The 20,959-nt window shown below is 35.7% G+C and overlaps 1 protein-coding gene and 2 pseudogenes across 4 annotated transcripts in view; 1 reads left to right on the top strand and 2 right to left on the bottom strand.

Annotated features, from left to right (window-relative positions):
• Positions 1-20,959, bottom strand: part of NTNG1 (netrin G1) — a 343,674-nt gene that overhangs the window by 297,455 nt on the left and 25,260 nt on the right. The window lies entirely within an intron of this gene.
• LOC131809843 (LYR motif-containing protein 4-like) lies at positions 12,712-13,096 on the top strand (annotated as a pseudogene).
• LOC131810607 (U4 spliceosomal RNA) lies at positions 16,695-16,874 on the bottom strand (annotated as a pseudogene).

Here is a 20,959-nt window from a genome sequence, read left to right as displayed (position 1 = left end):
TCTTAATATAAAATGCATTATCATTAATTTTAGGTGAAAAAAAGTGAGAAAGCTTGTGCTCCAGGGCCCTTCAACAAATCAACTAGCATTCACATTGACACTGGGAAAGAGCACAGAGAAGCAGACCAGCTTAATTATTATGCTTACTGAGTCAAAGGGTTGATTGAGTCTTCCATACCAGTATAAATACAAGTTCTGTGAAATTCACAACTTTATAGAAGTCCAAATACATTTTTATTTCTTAATGGGCTCTTCAAATAGAAGCAGGCACTTTATAGCATTTTCTATCTTGTTCCCAATGGTGGGTATCAACCCATGTTCATGTCTTTGGAAAGGAAAATATATGGTACTCACTGGAGTGTAGCTAGTAAGAGTAAGAAAAAACCTTGAGTTAATTGCTGGGCAAAGGTAGGGCTCTTGTGTGGATACTGTAGTCTCATAGTGGAGCCTTGGTATTCTTGTGCATCAGACAGTCATCACCAGACATGCTATTTTCTAAAGCCAAACTAGGCTTATTCCCTCACAGTGCTTCTAGTCAGAAATTCTTGAAAAGAGATTCAGAGAGTAAACACAGAGAAATGGAAATAATTCAGGAAATAGAAAAGGACATTAAAATTATCAGATTCATCTACTCAGAGAGTCAAGAACATTTTATATTTGTAAAACAAAAAAATATTTTGGGAAAATAAAAATCAAAACAACAGTTATTGTCAAATAATTTAAAAATTGATGGGAAATAAATGCCTTGAAAAATGTCACAGAACAAAAAGACAAAATAATGGAATAAATGTATAAAAATAAAAAAGATATAAAGATACCATATATAAGCAATTCAGATGGTTCAACTTCTAGAAAGAATGAGTGAAGAACAGGAAGGAGAATCTGTTAAAGAAATAATTGAGGAAACTTTCCCACAAGAAGGATATGAGTCTTTGGATCCACTAAGTTCCCGGCATACTAGATGAATAAAATAACCATATCAATACATAATCAAAAAATTTCAGAAATCTAAGAATAAAGAGAAAGTTCTAAAATTCTAAAATGTGGTACATTATATTATTATTCCTACTTATTCATTGTCCTTCTCTATATGGCCCATCCCTCTGGGCCCTTCCCTGAGGCTCCTTCCTATGGGATGGGGGTCGGATGTTAAAGGAGAAAGACTACTGGAAGGAATGACTCCTGCTCCACTGGTGTCAGGCTTGGATATGTGACTGGATTTGAATGGAATGGAAATAACATAAGCAGGAGCTTCAAGTGTCAACATTTGGTTCAATCATAGTGCTTTCACTTGTCAAGAGTTGAGCATTCTCTGGTATAGACTACTGTTTTAGTCTAGATCCCATACTTAGAAGACAAATGAGGCCCAGATAGAGATACCCACAGCGAACATGTGACAAGCTACTGAAATTTTAGTATTTCGTGTTACCATGGCCTAACTTAGTGCCACCAAATATAAGGGGGAAAAATACGTCAAGAAAAAAATGTATCCCTTTTAGGAGCCCTATGTCTAACTGTACCCTTAGATTATAAACAAGAATGCTTTTAATTTAGAATTTTATGTCCAATCTATCAATCACAGTGAGGGTAGAAGAAGAAAACTTTTAATTGCACGATACACTTTTTATTTGTTAGTTGCCTGAACTTACAGTCAAGCATAATGAAGATAAAGCAAAAATTACAAAGATGTGAGATTCAGGAAACTGTGGGTCCACTTTAGGAAAATAATGAAAAGAACCCCTAAGTGTGGAGTTGGGCATGTGGGAAAAGTGAGCAATCAGCATGGTAAATGTGAGGATATGATGAAGAAAAATAGACAAATAATGCAGGAAACAAAGCAAATAAAAGCTCACAAGAGCTAATGTACAGCATGGTAACTATAGTTAATAATACTATATTATACGTTCAGAATTTGCCAAAAAAGTAGATCTTAAACTTTAATCACAAGAAATAAACAGACTCTTCATTACAGAGAACAAACTGATGGTTACCGGGGTCGGGGGGTGGGGGGCTTGTGGCCGGGGGGATGGGTGAAATAGGTGATGGGGATAAGGAGTGTACCTGCTGTGATGAGCACTGGGTGATATACAGAAATGTTGAATTCACTATATTGTACACCTGAAACTAATATAGTAGTGTATATTAACTAACTGGAATTAAAATAATAACTTAAAAAATTTAAAAAATATTTATCATAAGAAAAAATTGTAACTATGTATGGTGATGGATGTTAATTAGACTGAATAAAAACCTCACAAGAAAAATATGGGCTATTTATGAATCAATGTAAAATATACCATGATTTTTCAGAGCTGAGGACAGTTGAGGAAAGAAGTTATGTGACACTAATACTGATCTCTCTCCTTCAAATGATTCAAGGATTATGCCTTTGGCCCCAATGGAGAAGAAATTAAAATTATAGCTCTGTACTTGACCTAGCAGTGAGAAATGTATGCAGAGTCATAATAATGTAAATTCAGTTTATTGGCTTTTTAACTTAAAGAGTCAACCTAAGACTATAGCATAGAAGACTTTGTTGTATTTGCAAGACAGAATGAAAATGTCGACAGTGTATATGATAATGTAAATAAAACCACAGCTAACAGAAGGTGGGATACAGAAAAGAGGAAGAAAAAGTAAAAGCAGTGAAGATCTCAACTTTTTCAATGGGTGGGTTGAGAATTATCAACCGGCTCGTTATCCTACTCCGCGTGAGGGTGCAACCCTGTGGCCTTGAAAGTTGGTTGACCAATAATTTATTATTTTTTCAAGATTACCATGTATGACTACAAGCAATCACATGATGAAAAATGGAAAAAAGAGAGGGGAAAAGGCAAAATACATACCTGAGCTCCATAACCCCATCTTTAAAACAAGGAGCCAACAGACATTGCCTAAAATTGATAAATCAAGTAAACAGAAGTATAACTATACCTAGAACTATGGAGAAAAACTGCTACAAGTAAATCAGAAACAGTCTTTTCAAAGTTGCCTTAGACATGACAGAAGAGAGGAATGGAACAGGAGATTGCTTTTCATGGTTCTGTAACTCTCTTGCTTGTTAACAGGTGCATGTAGTGTTCTGCTGAAAATGAAACTTTAAAAAGATGGGATAAGAGCAATAAAGGCCTGAATACTAGGGCAAAAAGTCACTGTAACATAATGAAAGCAAGGATTAGAACTATTAAAATGGCAGCTATCATGAACAGAGGAAGAATATTTAGAAAATTGCCTTAGATGAATAGTTTTTCACTGGGGCAATTTTGCTCCTCAGGGGGACATTTGGCAATGCCTGGAGATACTTTGTTTGTCACAATGGGGTGTGTGTATGACTGGATTCCGATGGTTAGAGGCCAGGGATGCATCTCAACAGCCCACAGTGTATATGACAACCATCTACAAGGAATTATCCAGGTTCACATGCCAATTGCTCCAAGGTGGAGAAACTCTGCCATAGAGTATGTATGCTTGTTCAAATGAGAGGTAAAAAGGAACCAAACTAGGCAAATTGCAATGAGAACTGAATGGAAGAAACAGGAACAAAAGGCATTTGAGGCAACCTGGGTGTGGCACATGAAAATTAGAAACCTTTGCAAATATAGATTATGAACAGTTATATTCTGTTTATCCATTTTAATGAATTCCCTAATGTAGTACTGTACTGTATTTAACCTGCAAATTTTCAGTATACTCCCATTCAGATAAGCACCAGCACCATCCTTGAGCTTTACTGTAAGAGTAATGCAGTTCATTCCTGTCAACTAATGCAGCTAATGGTGATGTTAAGATTTGCACTTTGCTAACAAATGAACTCTTAAATTCTTAAATTTAAGAAACTCTTAAATTTAAAATTTAAGCAACTCTTAAATTCCTTAGCTAAGAATCAACAGAGCTGAGTTATTTATAAGAGTTAACTCAGTGAAATTCTTTCTCCAAAGCATCTTGGTTTCAGATATTTAGGGTAAATGTATAATTTTTCATGTCTATGAAAACATGTAGTGATTTTTTAAAAAAGATTTTTATTTATTTATTTGACAGAGAGAGAGGAAGAGAACACAAGCAGGAGGGGCAGGAGAGAGAGAGAGAGAAGCAGACTCCCCACTGAGCAGGGAGCCTGACTCAGGGCTCAATCCCATGACCCTGGGATCATAACCTGAGCCAAAGGTAGATGCTTAACTGACTGAGCCAACCAGGCGTCCCTAGAGTGAAGGTACAGTTTTCATGTCTGTGAAAGCGCCTAGTGATTATTACTTTGATTTCAGAAACAAATAATGTATACAGTAGACCCCTTTATCTCTGGCTTTGCTTTCTGAGGTTTTGGTTATCCTTGGCCAACCACAGTTTAGAGGCAGATGACATCTTCCTTCTGATGCATCATCAGAAGGTCCATAGTTGCCTAACACTGTGTCACAATGCCTACATCATTCCTCTCACTCCAGCTCATCACATAGGCATTTTGTCATCTCACATCATCACAAGAAGAAGGGTAAGTATAATAAGACATTTTGAGAGATAGAGAGAACACATTCATATAATTTTTACTATGGTATATTATTGTAACTGTTCCATTTTATTATGAGTTATTGTTAATCTCTTACTGTGACTAATTTATAAATTAAATTTTACCATAGGTATATATGTTTAGGAAAAAACACTGGGTTCAGTACTGTCTGTGGTTTTAGGTATCCACTCGTGTCTTGGAACATAACCTCCACAAATAAGGAGGGACTCCATTATCTCCCTTAACAAGTGATTGGTTAAGTGTAGCTGAATGGGGAAAAAAGGAAATGGGCAACCATTCGACTTTCTCTAAATCAATCTCCCCTACCATCATGCTACTCTATAGACCATTACTTTCTTTGTAACAAGACTTTATAATCAAAAGCTGCAGCTTTCCCATGCCACAGAAAGTTCTTTGAGGGTAGGAACCTCATCTTACTCAACTTCCTTTCTCTCTCAGTGCCTGGCCTTGAAAATGGAGGGTCCTCAATAAGTAGCTATTGATTTGTACTGAATTGCTAAATTTAATTTCAAACCGCCCCCAGCAAGAATCTGTACTTGTCAACACTAAAATTACTTATAATCCTATGCAGAACATAACCAACTGACAAAGTTATGAATCTTTCCAAAACTGGCCTTAGAACTTCTTGTGGTTCTCACCATGCATATTGTAAATGAGTTTGGAATTTGCATGCCAAGTTGAAATATGGTGCCCTAGAGAATTTCTATGATTGATCTCATTCAAGCAAATTTACTCATTGTCCCCCAATACCTCACTATAATTAGAGACTGGCGTTTTGTTTCAACTTACGTAATAGTTTTTCATAGAAGACATCTGTCTTGTAACTTGCCTAACTCTCTAAGGGGAAAAAAAAACACAGAAAGAAAAGGGAAAAACAATACCTCAGTGACATTAATTATACCAGCATGTTTTCCAGTGCTTTGGAAAGGGGACTCTGAGCATTGATTGCCACTGAAGTGAGACCTAAAGGATATTTTACAATTCTGAAAGCCCTACTTATGTTCTTTTTTTTTTTAAGATTTTTTTTTTTTTAATTGGACAGAGAGAGAGATCACAAGTAGGCAGAGAGGCAGGCAGAGAGAGAGAGGAGGAAGCAGGCTCCCCACTGAGCAGAAAGCTGGATGTGGGGCTCGCTCCCAGCACCCTGGGATCATGACCTGAGCTGAAGACAGAGGCTTAACCCACTGAGCCACCCAGGCGCCCCCCCTACTTATGTTCTTATGGCTCTAAGATCTAGTAATATCCTGATGGTTACCTAGGGTAATAATCAGTTTCTCCTATTAAGTTGCCCAAAGCAGTAGCCTGGTGAGTGCTAGGCCAGGATCCCTTCACAGGTTGTTGAATTTTACAATGCCTCTTGCTTTCCAACACAGACTGAGCAGGATAGAACATACCAGTAGGTAGAGGTCCTTCAAACCCCCAGGATAGACTTGAAAAGAAACCTCATATCCTGCTTGCAGTGTGGTTAGACTTCATTCATCCCAATAAACTGCTTCTTTTTGAGCTTAGAGTTTTTATGAAGCATCCTAGAAGAACTACTGTATTGAGGTCTGCTGGGCAAGTACAACTTAGTTGTGAAATTCAGAAAGCACTAGCTGAATCTGAAGCTCGTATTGTAAGTGCTCTTGTGTACTTAACAGTATCCAGCATTTATGCATTCATCAAACATACATTAATCAAGTAAATAAATAAAATATTTACATTGCAAAAATACAGGTCAACATTTAGAAGTTCATTCATTTATTCATTCATTCAAGCACCCACTATTTATTATCTATTATATATCAGGGATGGTACTAAATTCTATGAATATGGCTGAATTATACTTGCACTTGAAGAAATGTATAGGTTTGTATTTCATTCTTGACTCTGAGTTTTCATTAAAATTACTTGGACAATTAAACAATCTGTGAACTTCATCTCCAAAGATAGGACCCAAACACTGGCATTTCTATTTCTTAAATATCATTTTAATTTAATACATTTTCAAGCGTTTTTTATTTTGTGAAAGCATCCCATCATTTCCTAAGCCTGTGAAACACAGTCACTTCAAGTGAAACAAGCTCAAATTTACTTCCATTTCACCTATACCATACAAGTCTTTAATTATTAGAAATATTAAATATAAAATAAAAAATAAAAGAATCTTGTTACAAAACAGAATATACAAGTACATTTAAATGGTTGGTTTTTAATATTTATATTTTCAAGAATATCTGTAAAGCAATAGAGTATAATGGTTAAGAAAACAGCATTTGGAATCATATATTCGACTTTGAGTCACAGTCAGCCATTAACTATTGGCAGTGAAAGCCCAAGCTTTCAAGTTTAATAACTTCAGTACGATTCAAATATTGGCATTTCTTAAAAACACCCCAGCAAAGAGTGAGGTCCTTACTCTAATTGGTGACTACACAAACAAACAGGAGATCACAGTACAGTGTAGTAAATGCTATCGCAGGCATAGACAAGATGTTTTGGGAGCCCTTTGGAAGGCTATAAAAATCAGTCTCCTAAGCATGAGGGTAGGGGTTGGTCACGGAAAGCTTATAGCAATAAAAGTAGACTATAGCTTACTATAGTTTCTACAGAAGAAGGAAAGTCCTTCTAAGAAGGGTCAGAGAAGAAGGAGGGAGTGAGAGAGCAAAGAATTAAGAAAATAAGCAAGAAGAGATGTGTATTTTAGCACAATAAACTAAAGGGCAAACATCCAACCAACCTCTGGATTCCACAGTGGAAATTCAGGAAATTCAACTCAAACATCAGCAGTGTGTCCCTGAACAAGTTACTGAACCTCTTTGACACCCCCCTTTTTTAAAAAAAGATTTTATTTATTTATTTGATAGAGAGAGAGACAGCAAGAGAGGGAACACAAAAGCAGGGGGAGTGGGAGAGGGAGAAGAAGGTTTCCTGCTGCAGGACCCTGGGATCATGACCTGAGCCAAAGGCAGACGTTTAATGACTGAGCCACTCAGGCACCCCTGATCCTTTTATTCATTTACAAATTGAGGACAATTATAGGTCTATCACAGGGTCATTATAAAGAACAGATAATGTAGCATAAAACTCTCAATAAATGCCATCATCAAGTAGATAGAGATGATTCACATGCAGATACTCTTCAAATATTACTATATTGTAGTGATTGGATTAAAATGTTTGTTTAGAAGACTGAAACCTCAAGATCAAATAAACACAATCATAATCTATCTTTCTGCAGTTAGATACTACTTTTTAATGACACATTAATCCTGAACAGGACTCAATTTTCTTCTCCCAATAGTAGTATTGACTAATGTAATGCATTGATTCATCAAGATCAGAAATCTCTGAAGAATTAGATTTAAATTCTACAGAAATGAATTCTAAAACTCAAATCTCTCTTCCAGGCCTAAGAATAAACACTCCATGTGACAATGGAGTCTTTTGATGCCTAATATTTGCTTATCTGTCTTAGAATGGGGGCAAAAATATAGAGCTATGATTATTTTCTCATTTTATTTTATTGCTTTAAATAAGAACTTCTTAAACATCTCACACTACTTTTACCATATAGGCATGGTCTTCCTTAAGATCCAGAGAGCTATAAACCTTTACTCCCAAAGTAACAGGTGTGTTGGAACATTATTGAAAGATGCTGGGTTTGGCATATAACTTTGCAGGGAAAGCAAAATGTTGCAGGTCATATTTCATTGTCAAAGAAACATTGGCTCAATTCTTTACTTCTTTCCTGTCCTAAACAACAGACAAACACAGACAAACAGAAGTATGGGATATTTAATTTATCTATTACTGAAAAAGAGAAATACCAATCCCTTTCAACTAAGGCTTTGAAATTGGTATTTCTAAAGAATTTAAAGTCTTTCTGTATTCCAGACTATAATGTATCCAACCCTAGAAATAAAAAAAAAATTTAAAAAGCATAAAGAGGTAAAGGAACAATAGGAAATGGAAAAGACTTCTAGAATAGTGAATTATAAGGAGATTTTTAAGGTGCGCTGAAAAAAAAAAATGCATCCTGGCTGGATATATCTCAGTAAATCTTTAAAGCACTGCTACTTTTATTCTTTGATAAATATCATATAATGGCTTAGAAGGGAAGTGTAATTTCAATTCTTACTACAGAGCCATTATGATGTTCTTGTGGACCAGTTAATATATTACTGAGCTCTCCTATACCAATCTCATACCAACCTGAAAACAGAAAAGTCTTCTCTTCTGAATGAGGTGATTTCTCGAGAAAGTCAGCTGTTCTCAAAAGTCAAGTTGATTCATATAGATTGCAGAAGGATACTACCAAGCTCTCTACTTTAGAATTTCCAAGAAAAATTATTTTCACATACCATAAACATTCTATCAAGTACCTATTGCTTTTAAAAATGCTAGGGTGTTTTTTTCTTTTTGTATTTCTCAAGTATCTATTAATGAATTTATGTTCATGAGAGTCCTCAGTGAGAGGATATGGAAAAAGCAGTCTATAATTTAAGGCAAACCCTTAATCAAATGCATTTCACAAAAATTCCATTCCCAATGGTTGCCATATTCCAAAAATGGCTGAACCAAATGACTGGTCACTTTTCTTCTCCAGAGACAGTATAGTTAAGATAATTTTTAATTTTTGGATTCTGGAATTTTGACTTCATGAATTATAACATAGCATACAAATTAAACATAAGAAGTTAAAATCAACTGCCAAGATTTTTGCTAATTGTGTGGCTTTGGCAATGACATAACTTCTCTGTGCTCCACTACCCTTTGAAAAATGGGGCAATTACATTACCTAATTATTGGAGTTGTTAACACATTTATAAGTTTTTATAATAGTGCCTCATACATAATAGGCACTCATTAGAAGTTACCTTTTCATATACTATTGCAAAGTCACCAAGAACTCTCTTGGCAGAGAATAGGTTTAAAATTAGGGATGAATCCCACCTCAGTCCTTACTAGCTTAGTGATGATGGACAAAACTATTTGACTTCTTGGAGACCGTGTTCTCAAGACTAAAATAAAGAAAATAATACCTACCTCATAATCGTTTAAGGATTAAACAAGCAACAAGCTGTATAGTCAGGCGGTTACGTGATGATGGACAAAACTATTTGACTTCTTGGAGACAGTGTTCTCAAGACTAAAATAAAGAAAATAATACCTACCTCATAATCGTTTAAGGATTAAACAAGCAACAAGCTGTATAGTCAGGCGGTTACGTGATGATGGACAAAACTATTTGACTTCTTGGAGACAGTGTTCTCAAGACTAAAATAAAGAAAATAATACCTACCTCATAATCGTTTAAGGATTAAACAAGCAACAAGCTGTATAGTCAGGCGGTTACCTGAAGAGCATGTAACAGCTAACACAAACAGATAGTATATATACTAGATTGTCAGGTTGGTAAAGGAAGAAAAGCAAGAGGCTGGAGAGTAAGTTAAAATCTGGTTCTAAAAACTCCTGTATCTCTCATCCACCATCTCCCTTCCCTTCCCCACTCTAGAAAAATCCAGGCTGTTGATGAAAGTATTTCCGTGTCCCTATGCGAATGAGAGACTAGAAAATCAGTGAGGAGTTCAGTGAAGAGTACAGTCTGCCTTGGGCGCCATACTGACTCTGACAAAGTTAATCATTGTAACTTCAGAGGCTCTGGAAGTACTGTGGGTCTTCAGAAGATGGGTGATTACTTATGTCTATGAAGGGCGGGGAAATGGAGTTTAATGTGATCGATGCAGCAGGTGTGTTGTGACAAATGCTGGGAACTACATCAGTCCCACAGCCCCACAGAAGCTTGGCAGAACAGCCAGAGAGCCTCTGAGCCCCTGCTGGGGCACACAACAGTAGTAGACTAATGGAAGCTAAGGAGACTCCAAAACAACCCAGTGTCTTTGAGGCAGCCAGAGGAGTGAAGGAAGAAAAACCTTAATCCCAAATCTTAAACCTCCTTTCCGTGCTTTCTGCCAAAGATTTTGAGAAGACTGTGAAAGGCCATTGGGGAGGAAAAAGGGACGTTTGCTAGGCAATAGAAGGAATCTAAGTCCAAAACTCAGAGCTGGTACAGAATGGATAGAGAAAATTAGGAAGTATTGTAGTTAAACGTGTACGTAATGAGAAAAAAAATTAAATATTTGCTGAGCATTTTCAAATATCAATAACTCAGCCATTTATATTTTTAAATATTAAAAAGGGCACAGAGTATGGTATTGATTTGAAAATACAGAAATGTCATGCTAAAAAATGTATCTGGTTTTGAACTGACAAAATAAGACTAGTCAGTCTGATTTTATTCACATACTAAGGGCTACACAGTTCAACATAATGAAATTTTGCCTTTTTAAAATGTGGGTTAGGACACTCAATATTTGTATGGTGCAACAAGTAATAATGGCTCCATTATTAATTGCCTACTCTTATTAAAAAGTTCCAATAAAAAAGAAATGGGAGCCAAGATATAGTTTATAATGTGAAAAAGAGTTGCCTATTATTTTATTTTGGGGTCAGCAAGGTCACTTGATAAATTATGATGTGTTTTCTAAACATGACCTATAATCGCTGTTTTTAAAACAAAACATTTATAAATAATACCAAATGGTAAATCCAATTAATTCATTTCCAACTGGTTTTGATTATCAGCATCAATAATTATGTTCAGTTTGTATCTGGTTATTAACCTTAATGATACTCTATCTGCCATTTAAGTAATTACTTTTTTATCAGCATCATCAGTAACAATAATTTTTGCTTATAATTAGTTGATTTGTCATTCATTAAGACTGCTAAATTATCCTATTAAATCATCATCCACAAGATGATCATAAAGATAAATGAAATATTGCATGGGTACTGAAATTTGTCACTCACTTGAATTTTGAAGGATGACACAGACATGTCCCCTTCCCCCCCAAAAAGAGAAATGATTTATTTATCTTCTTTAGGCTCTAATACCCCTTTAACTTCACTTCCTTTAGGTCCTAAATTATATTTTTAGGTAAGAAACCTAAATAGCTAAACACTTTGAAAACAGTTTTCTTAATTTTCTTAAAAAGCAGATGTGAGGGTCTTTTTCAAGTGTCAACTCACTAAGCTACGGTCACTGGTTATTCAAGCACTAATTTAGGTGTTGCTATGAAGGTATTTTATAGATGTTATTAAAAAGTCCATAATCAGTTGGCTTTTAAGTAAAGAAGATTATCCTAGATAGTCAGGGTGGGCCTAATCCAATCAACAGGAAAACTCTAAGAGCACAGTCCATGATTTCCTGAAGAAGAAGAAAGTGTGTCTACAGAGGAGAGCAACTTCAGAACATGCCTGAGAGTTCAAGCCTACCCTTTCTGACAACCTGCCTTATAATTTCTGACTTGCCTAGCCATCCTCCATAATCACATAAACCAACTCTTTGTAATACTTTTCTTAGTATATATCTCCTAATAGTTCTGCTTCCCTGGTTGGACTCTAATACAGCAGGCTATTACAAAGTGGCTTAGGTATTGTATCAGAAAGATGAGAGAGTAGAAAGTACTCCTTGACCTAAAATGGATAGCTCACCATTTAAAATTTTATTAGTATAAAGTCATGCACTTCTTTGTGTGAGCCTATAAAAATGTAGATATTTCTAGAAGGGGTAACATCATAAACTATTCCTATTAAGACCCCTCCCTCCTTAGAGGTTCCCAATTCCCAGTTAAGACACTAAGAGGGTGAAACTTATGAAGAACAGTTGTAATGACAAGGTGTAGAGTACAAAGCAAATGGAAGTGTTGCTACCTCATAGCTTGGCCAAGGGCCAGTCCTGTCAAAACCAGTATTGCTCCATTCATTATATCCCCACTCAGTTATAAACTTGCCTTCTTCCAGGCATGCAAGACCTTAGAGAAATGTACACCTTATAGGATTACATTATTAAAAGGACAATCATACCATGTTTCAAGATGCTCTGCAGAAAATCTGGAAAGTATACATATACATGAAGACTAAATAACATATTACTAAAGAATGAATGGATCAACCAAGAAATCAAAGGGGAAATAAAACAATTCATGGAGGGCTAGTGCTCACAGAGGCTGAGGCTCCACCTGCTGGCAAGACTTAGCCCCGCTGCATTTTATTTATTTTTTCATGGTTTTGCAGAGACTTAAGTTTTATGGATTAGGTTAAACTCTGGACCTCCTCAAAGAGAACCCATTTTTTTCCCCAAAATGGCAGCCTCCAACTGTACACAATTGTTAGTTCTATATTAGGTGATGCAGAGAGAGAGCAAGCATTTCAGCACCTACAATTATGGAACTTATATTGTCAGGAGAATAAGACATGGCTTCAGAGAAGCTAAGAATGTAAAGGATCCTATAGAAATTCAAACCCTAGTGAATAAAGTCAAAGGAGACATTGGAACAATTCATTGACCCGGTCTACTTCAGCCAACTGTATTTGACTGACAAGCTTATCATTAAGAAAACAAGGGGGACTTTAGGGAGCTGGGACCAGCCACCACTGCAGCTGTGGACCACCTTCAGCATTCATTCTGCTCTGGGGTTGGGGGCTGCCAATAGACCACAAGTGGCCTCTTACATCAGTTTAAAATAGCCTCTTTCTCTGCCTGCCCTGTATGAGCTGATAAACTGAGTTGGGTTTCTATTCTTCTACAGCCTTAGTGAAAAATGATGGTTGTCTCTCTCTCCTTGGTTCAAGTGCGAAAATGAAGAGCTAGAGCTCACTGAGAATAATGCTGTGTATTATTTCATCTCCTCTCCACCCCCCCCTTTGCATCTCATCACCACTGGCACAGAGCACCTACAACTTTGTTTCTTCATTAAACAGAACTTTATCCCCCCACCCCCCACCCCCCAAAATTCAGGGAGACAAATGAAAATGAAAACACAATGGTCAAAAATCTTTGGGACACAGCAAAAGCTGTTCTAAGAGGAAAGATTATGGCATTACAGGCCTTTCTCAAGAAGCAAGAAAAAAATCAAATGAACAATCTAACCTTACACCTAAAGGAGCTAGAAAAAGAAGAACAAAAAAAGCCATGAGCTAGTAGAATAAAATAATAAAGATGAGAGCAGAAATAAATGAAATAGAAACTACTAAAATAATGAAACCTGAATCTGGTTCTTTGAAAAGATAAAAAAAATTGATAAACCTTTAGCCACACTCATAAAGGGGGGGGGGAGAAAGAGAGAGAGAGAGAACTCAAATAAATAAAATCAGAAATGGAGGAAAAATAACAACTGACACCACATAAATACAAATGATAATAAAATATTATGAAAAATTGTATGTCAACAAATCGGAAAATCTAGAAGAAATGGATAAATGCCTAGAAACATATAATCTTCCAAAACTGAAACAGGAAGAAATAGAACAGATTGAGCACTAGCAATGAAATTGAACTGGTAATAAAAAAATAACAAAGACTCGGTGGCTTCATAGGTGCATTGTACTAACATTTTAAGAGTTAATACTTATTTTTATCCAACTATTCAAAAAATAGAAGAGAAAGGAAAGCTTCCAAATTTATTCTATGAAGTCATTACCTTGGTATCAAAACCAGATAAAGACGCTGAAATAAAAGAAAAATAAAGACCAATATCGCTGATGAACACAGGTACAATAATCCTAAACAAAATATTTGCAAGCCAAATCCAACAATATACATTTAAAAAAGCATTCACCACAATTGAATGGGATTCATTCCAGGGATACAGTATGGTTCAGTACTTCCAAATCAATTAATGTGCTACATCACATTAACAAGAAGGATAAAAACCATATGATCATATGGATAAAAGCCATATGATCACCTTAATAGATGCAGAAAAAACATTTGACACAATGTAACATCCATTCATGATAAGAACTCTCAATGAACTAGGTTTAGAGGAAACATACCTCAACATGATAAAAACCATATATGAAAAACCCACAACCAACATCTGTGGCTGAGTTTTTCCTCCAAAATCAGTAACAGTTCCACTCTGACCACTTTTATTCACCACAGTATTGCAAGTCCTAACCACAGCAATCAGATAAGTAAAAAAAAGTCAAAGACATCCAAATTGTTTAGAAAGAAATAAAACTTCCACTATTTGCAGATGACATGATAATCTATGTAGAAAACCCAAAAGATTCCACCAAAATGCTATAACCGATAAATGAAGTCAGTAAAGTTGCAGGATCAAAATTAATACAGAGAAATCTGTTTCATTTTTAAATGAAGAAGCAGAAAAAGAAATTAAGAAAACAATCTCATTTGCAATTACACCAAAAAGAATAAATCCTAGGAAGAAACTTAACCAAAAAGGTGAAAAAGAACTGTATTCTGAGAACTATGAAACACTGATGAAATAAACTGTAGATGACCCAAACAAATGGCAATATATTCCATACTCATGGGTGGGAGAATAAATATTATTAAAATGCCCATGCTACCTAGAGCAATCTACAGACTTAATGCAATCCCTATCAACATAACAACATTTTTCATAGAACTAGAACAAATAATCCTAAAATTTATATGGTACCACAAAAGACCATGATAGCCAAAGCAATATTGGGAAAGAACAAAGCTAGAGATATCACAATCCCAGATATCAACATACACTACGAATCTGTAGTAATCACAACACTAAGATAATGGCACAAAAACAGACACACAGATCTATGGAACAGAACAGATAATCTAGAAATAAACCCACACTTATATAGCCAATTAATCTAAGAAAAAGGAAGCAAAAGTATACAATGGAAAAAAGACAGTGTCAAATGTGACTGGGAAAACTGGACAGCTATATGCAAAAGAATGAAACTAAACATACTTTCTTATATACACAAAAATAAACTGATAATGCACTGAAGACCTAAATGTGAGGCCTGAAACCAATAACATCCTAGAAGAAAACAGGTAGTGGTTTCTTTGACATTGTCCACAGAAACATTTTTCTAGGTATGTCTCCTCAGGCAAGTGAAACAAAAGAAAAATTGAAGGATTGGGATTATGCTAAAATAAAAACTTTTGCACAGCAAAGGAAACCATCAACAAAACAAAAAGGCTACCTACTGAATCAGAGAATATATTTACAAATGATATATCCAATAAGGGGTTAATATAAAATAGCTAAAGAATTTACACAACTCAACACCAAAAAAAAAAAAAAAAAAAAAATCCAATTAAAAATGGCAGAGGACCCAAATAGACATTTTTCCAAACAAGATATACAGATGGCCATCAGAGACACGGAAAGATACTCAACATCACTAATCATCAGGAAAATGCAAATTAAAACCAAAATGATGTATCACTTTACACCTGTCAGAATGGCTAAAATCAAAAACACAAGAAATAACAAGTGTTAGTGAGGATGTAGAGAAAAAGGAAACCTCATGCATTGTTGGTAGGAAAGCAAATTAGTGTAGCCAATGTGAAAAGCTGTTTGGAGGTTCCTCAAAAAAATTAAAAATAGAATTATTGTACCATCCAGTAATTCTACCACTGGGTATTTACCCACCTCCCCCAAGCAAAAAAAAAAAAAAAAAACAGTGAAGACACTAATTCAAAAAGATATATGCTCTCCTACGTTTACTGCACCATTATTTACAATAGCCAAGCTAGGGAAGCAACGAGGTCATACACTGATCTATGAATAAAGATGTTTTATATATATATATATGATGGACTATAAATTTTATATATATATATATATATATATATATATATATATATATATATATATATATAATGGAATATTACTCAGCCATAAAAAAGAATAAATCTTGCCGTTTGCAACAACATGGACGTACCTGGAGGGTATAATGCTAATTGAGATACGTCAGACCAAGACAGATACCATATGATTTCACACCTATATGGAATTTAAGAAACAGATGAACAAAGGAAAAATAACAAACAAAAGCCAGACTCAAATACAGAGGACAAACTGTGGTTGCCAGAGGGGAGTGAGTGGGGGGATGGGTGAAATAGATAAAGGGGGATTAAGAGCATACTTATCTTGATGAGTATTGAGAAACATATAAAACTGTTGAATCATACTGTATACCTGAAACTAATTTAACATTGTATATTAATTATACTTCAATTTAAAAAGCTGTAAAATACTCTATAAGATCCACCCACTCAAGAAAACAGAGTGTGACACATAAATGACTGAGTCAAAGAATCTATGTCTAGATTAACCTCTCTCAAATGGCTAGTTCTATTTTTGCTATACCAATAAATGAGGATACGGGTTTGGGAGGAAAAAAGGTCAGCGTGCATATATGGAGAACTTCACAATGTTTTCAATTAGCAATAATTGTGCCTCGAATAAACCTCATTGGTACGATACTGCCACTGCGCAAAGCTGAGAACTTCACAATGTTTTGGCAAATTTCAGACTGGCAAAACATGACACATATTTAAAGTTGGTTAATTTGGGGCGCCTGGGTGGCTCAGTGGGTTAAAGCCTCTGCCTTCAGCTCAGGTCATGATCCCAGTGTCCTGGGGTCGAGCCCGGCAATCCGGCTCTCTGCTCCGCGAGGAGCCTGCTTCCTCCTCTCTGCCTGCCTCTCTGCCTACTTGTAATCTCTGTCTGTCAAATAAATAAATAAAATCTTAAAAAAAAAAAAGTTGGTTAATTTGATCGATTTTTTAGATACTTAAGATATTTCTATAGATTTTGCTGCTGGTTGTTTTTATGATAAACGGTATAGAGGTCACAGATACTGCTAGAGATATGGAAATAATTATACTTGTTCTTATGCTCACCCAGGATGCAATTCAAAAGAGAACAATTTTAAAATAGATTTACTACTGGGTTTATTTTGTTGACCTTGACAAATGTCACCTCAATGTTGTTCCACTTCTATTTTTCCTCAAGGGAGAAGAGCTGCTTATGAGCAGGTGAAGGTAGAAGCACATGGTCAAGTTAAAGCACAGAGAGAGAAACATTTTAAGCTGTCCAGAATATTAACAAGGAATACGATTTGCCTATCTCCTGAACATAGCGTCTTTTTTTATAGATTAGTAACTACTTCATTATAGCCATGAATTTAGAGCTTCCTGAAATTATTTATATTAGAACCTAGTATTAAGGTCATTTTTTTTTTCCTTGACATGATCCTAAAATGGAAATGAGAACTTTACCCATGATTTCCTATGATAATTGTGGACTTGCATTCAAGAAAAGAAGGAAAGAAAAGCCATCAGAAGCAACATTTGAGAACTGCCTTCCTCATTTTAGACTACAACTATATGAATAATCTTCTATTTTTACAGTAAAGCTCCCATTATTTATACTGTGAAATTGCAGACTACCTTTTCTCCAGAGATCTCAAAGTTCTTTTCTGGTATCAATTTGTCAGTAGCCCAATGTCTCTGATTCTATGGAGTCCAGAGGAATCTGTTCAAGCATTATTTCTGTGAAAGCCTTTCAGAGACTTTATAACAACCCAACCTATGGAGAGCATCAATAATGACTGCAAAGTTCTTTTGCCAAGTGCTTATTAACTAACAAAAGATATCTCCATTAGAAGAAAAGTGTATGGGGATGCCTGGGTGGCTCAGTCGGTTAAGATTAAGCGGCTGCCTTTGGCTCCAGTCATGATCCCGGGGTCCTGGGATCAAGTCCCGTGTTGGGCTCCCTGCTCAGTGGGGAACCTGCTTCTTCCTCTTCCACTCCCCTGCCTTTGTTCCCTCTCTCACTATCTCTCTCTCTCTCTGTCAAATAAATAAATAAATAAATAAGAAGAAAGTATGGCTTTGAAAAACTGTGAAAACTCAAGGGCAATGTATTTACATCCTTCTTTAATCTACTCAAGCTTTCATTCAAAGATTAAATTTACACATATTACATACTGATACAGTGCCCGGTAAAGTATAAGCAATAAAAATTAATTACTTTAATTTTATAAATATGTTATAATTCAACATCTATTATGTATTGGTTATTGTGACTTAGAGCAAGTCATTAACCTTTTCAAATTTTATAAAATGGGGCTTTTCTACCTGTATATGAGGATTAACATTACTCAAGATGCATGAGACCATTTTTAAGTTATTTCTCATACAAATATGAACTTTTGGTATAATAAACCTGGGACTTGAACATCAGACACTTTAGAAATTTAACACTGATAATAATGAATTATATGTAATAATATTAAACTGGGAAAAACATTAACACTGATATTCTGCCGTTTCTGGAGAGATTCCTTCAGAATAAAGTTCTTGGCGATCATGCATAAATTCATGGCACTGTAAGGATGACTGTAGGCAGACTCATGAAGTTATGAAGATTTGTTCTGGAGCATTGCGAAGCAAATTTTAAAAAGGCATTCAAGCAGTTTTATATATGTTTCTAACTGGAAAACAATGGTAAAACTAATAGCCCAGTGTGCCAGTGAAAATGTCATATAGTCCTAAATGAGTATTTTGGGAGAAGGAACACTGAGCTTTGGGGTAGGATTGTGGAAGACCCTCTGTGTATCAGAGCATATGGACATAAACTAGGTTAAGTTGCTTGTATTTGAATTCTATGTTCATTTTGACCTTTTACTATTCTCACCTTCGAACAAGGACACAAACCCAAGATACGTAATGACAGTACCCATGCCTTTGATATGTAATCATCTATTGTTATGTTTTATATAGCTCAATTATGTAAGTCTCATCTCTCCAGCAAAGATTTTGGTAGGCAAAGGCCTTGAGTCAAACCAAGGGTCTGGTATATATTAAGAGTGACTTTTCTTACACCATGTTTTACAGATATCAAAGCTAATTATTTCAGTCAACCTTCATAAAAACCATGCAAAAGAACCAGGAACTCTGAAAGTTTAAATAGGTAAATTGTCCGAAATTACTTGGTTAGGCTTCAATAAGTATTTATTGAATTGAATCTCTGCATCATGTTAAGGACCTATGATTTGTGATCACTGAGCTTGCAAATACGTTATAAGAATTGCAGTGCCTTGTATGGCACGTTCCCCTATTTTGTATAGTACTTTGTATTTTACAAAGTGCCTTCACCTACATAATTGTGTTTAATGATTGATATCTTAGAGAGTGAGAGAATATGCTAAGTGTAAGAAATGATGTTACAGTATTATGTAGTGAGAAACATAAGGACAGCTGAGCAGGATTTAGATTAATTCATGGGTGACACTTATTTATTATTTATTACTGTTGAGATAGAGCCACAAAGGAAATTATTTTAAAAGAAAGCGAAAGACAAGGATTTGCTTGTCTCCTTAAGCTGTAATGCCCTTCTCTTTCTTCTTCCTTCTCAGAGCAGTTTACTCTTCCTTCAAAGCTCAGCTCAAAGGCCATCTCCTCTGTGAAGCTACCACTGAGCCCTCTGAATTTGCAAGGAATTGTATCCCTCTGTGCCCACAGCTCTTGACATGCAGCTCTTGCAGAGCATTTATTTTCTTCTTTTTTGTAAATAACTGTTTACTTTATAAAGCTTCTTCAAGGCAGAGACTAGCTTGTCCTTATCAGCTCCCATTTTGCCCACAACAGGGCTCTGGTGGTATTGAATGAACTAGGAGGAACACCACTATTTAAAATACTAAAGACTCCCACCAAATATTCCCAAGGGTCATCTCCTGCCAGATTTGTAAAAGACAGCAAGGGAAGAAGAGATTATTGAGGGACAATAAAAATAAAATAAAATATGAAAATGGACAGAGCAGGGGCGCTGGGTGGCTCAGTGGATTAAGCCTCTGCCTTCAGCTCAGGTCATGATCTCAGGGTCCTGGGATAGAGCCCCGCATCGGGCTCCCTGCTTGGCAGGGAGCCTGCTTCCCCTTCTCTCTCTGCCTGCCTCTCTGCCCACTTGTGATCTCTCTGTCTGTCTGTCAAATAAATAAATAAAATCTTTAAAAAAGGACAGAGCAGAGATTTAGGAAAACAGAATGTTAGAAGGACACTTTATTCCATGGTTATATACAGGGGCCCACTATGTATCAGGCACTAAACTAATTGCTCGGGATATAAAAGAGAATGAGGCTCTGTCCCTATTCTTCAAGGAGTTTCCAATCTAGTGCAGAAGGCAGTCTAGTAAACAATAATTACAAAACAAAGGGCTAAATTAATTGCTAAAGATAACTACCTACTACAACATGGCAGTGGCAAGTCTAAAAAAAACTCTTGCCTTTAAATTGTATTAAAAATATGAGGAAATAAGGTTGGAATTAGATTTCTAATCTTGTGATGACAAAGTTGTTTTGCTATAGGAGTTTCAATAATAAAGTGCTATGTTAACTAGCTCTAATATATATGTTAAACTTATAAAGTCATTGGGCAAATCTAGCATTTGACAACATCCAGACTTTCTTCAAGAACCATTTTTACTGCCCCATCACAACCAGCATTATGATTACATACTCTCATAGGGACTTTAATTTCTTCTTTGAAATATCTATAATAGTAGTAATTATTGGTATACTTGT

The sequence above is a fragment of the Mustela lutreola genome, chromosome 10 (genome assembly GCF_030435805.1).
Source record: "Mustela lutreola isolate mMusLut2 chromosome 10, mMusLut2.pri, whole genome shotgun sequence".
NCBI classification, from domain to species: domain Eukaryota; kingdom Metazoa; phylum Chordata; class Mammalia; order Carnivora; family Mustelidae; genus Mustela; species Mustela lutreola.
This window is presented reverse-complemented; position numbering and strand designations above follow the sequence as displayed.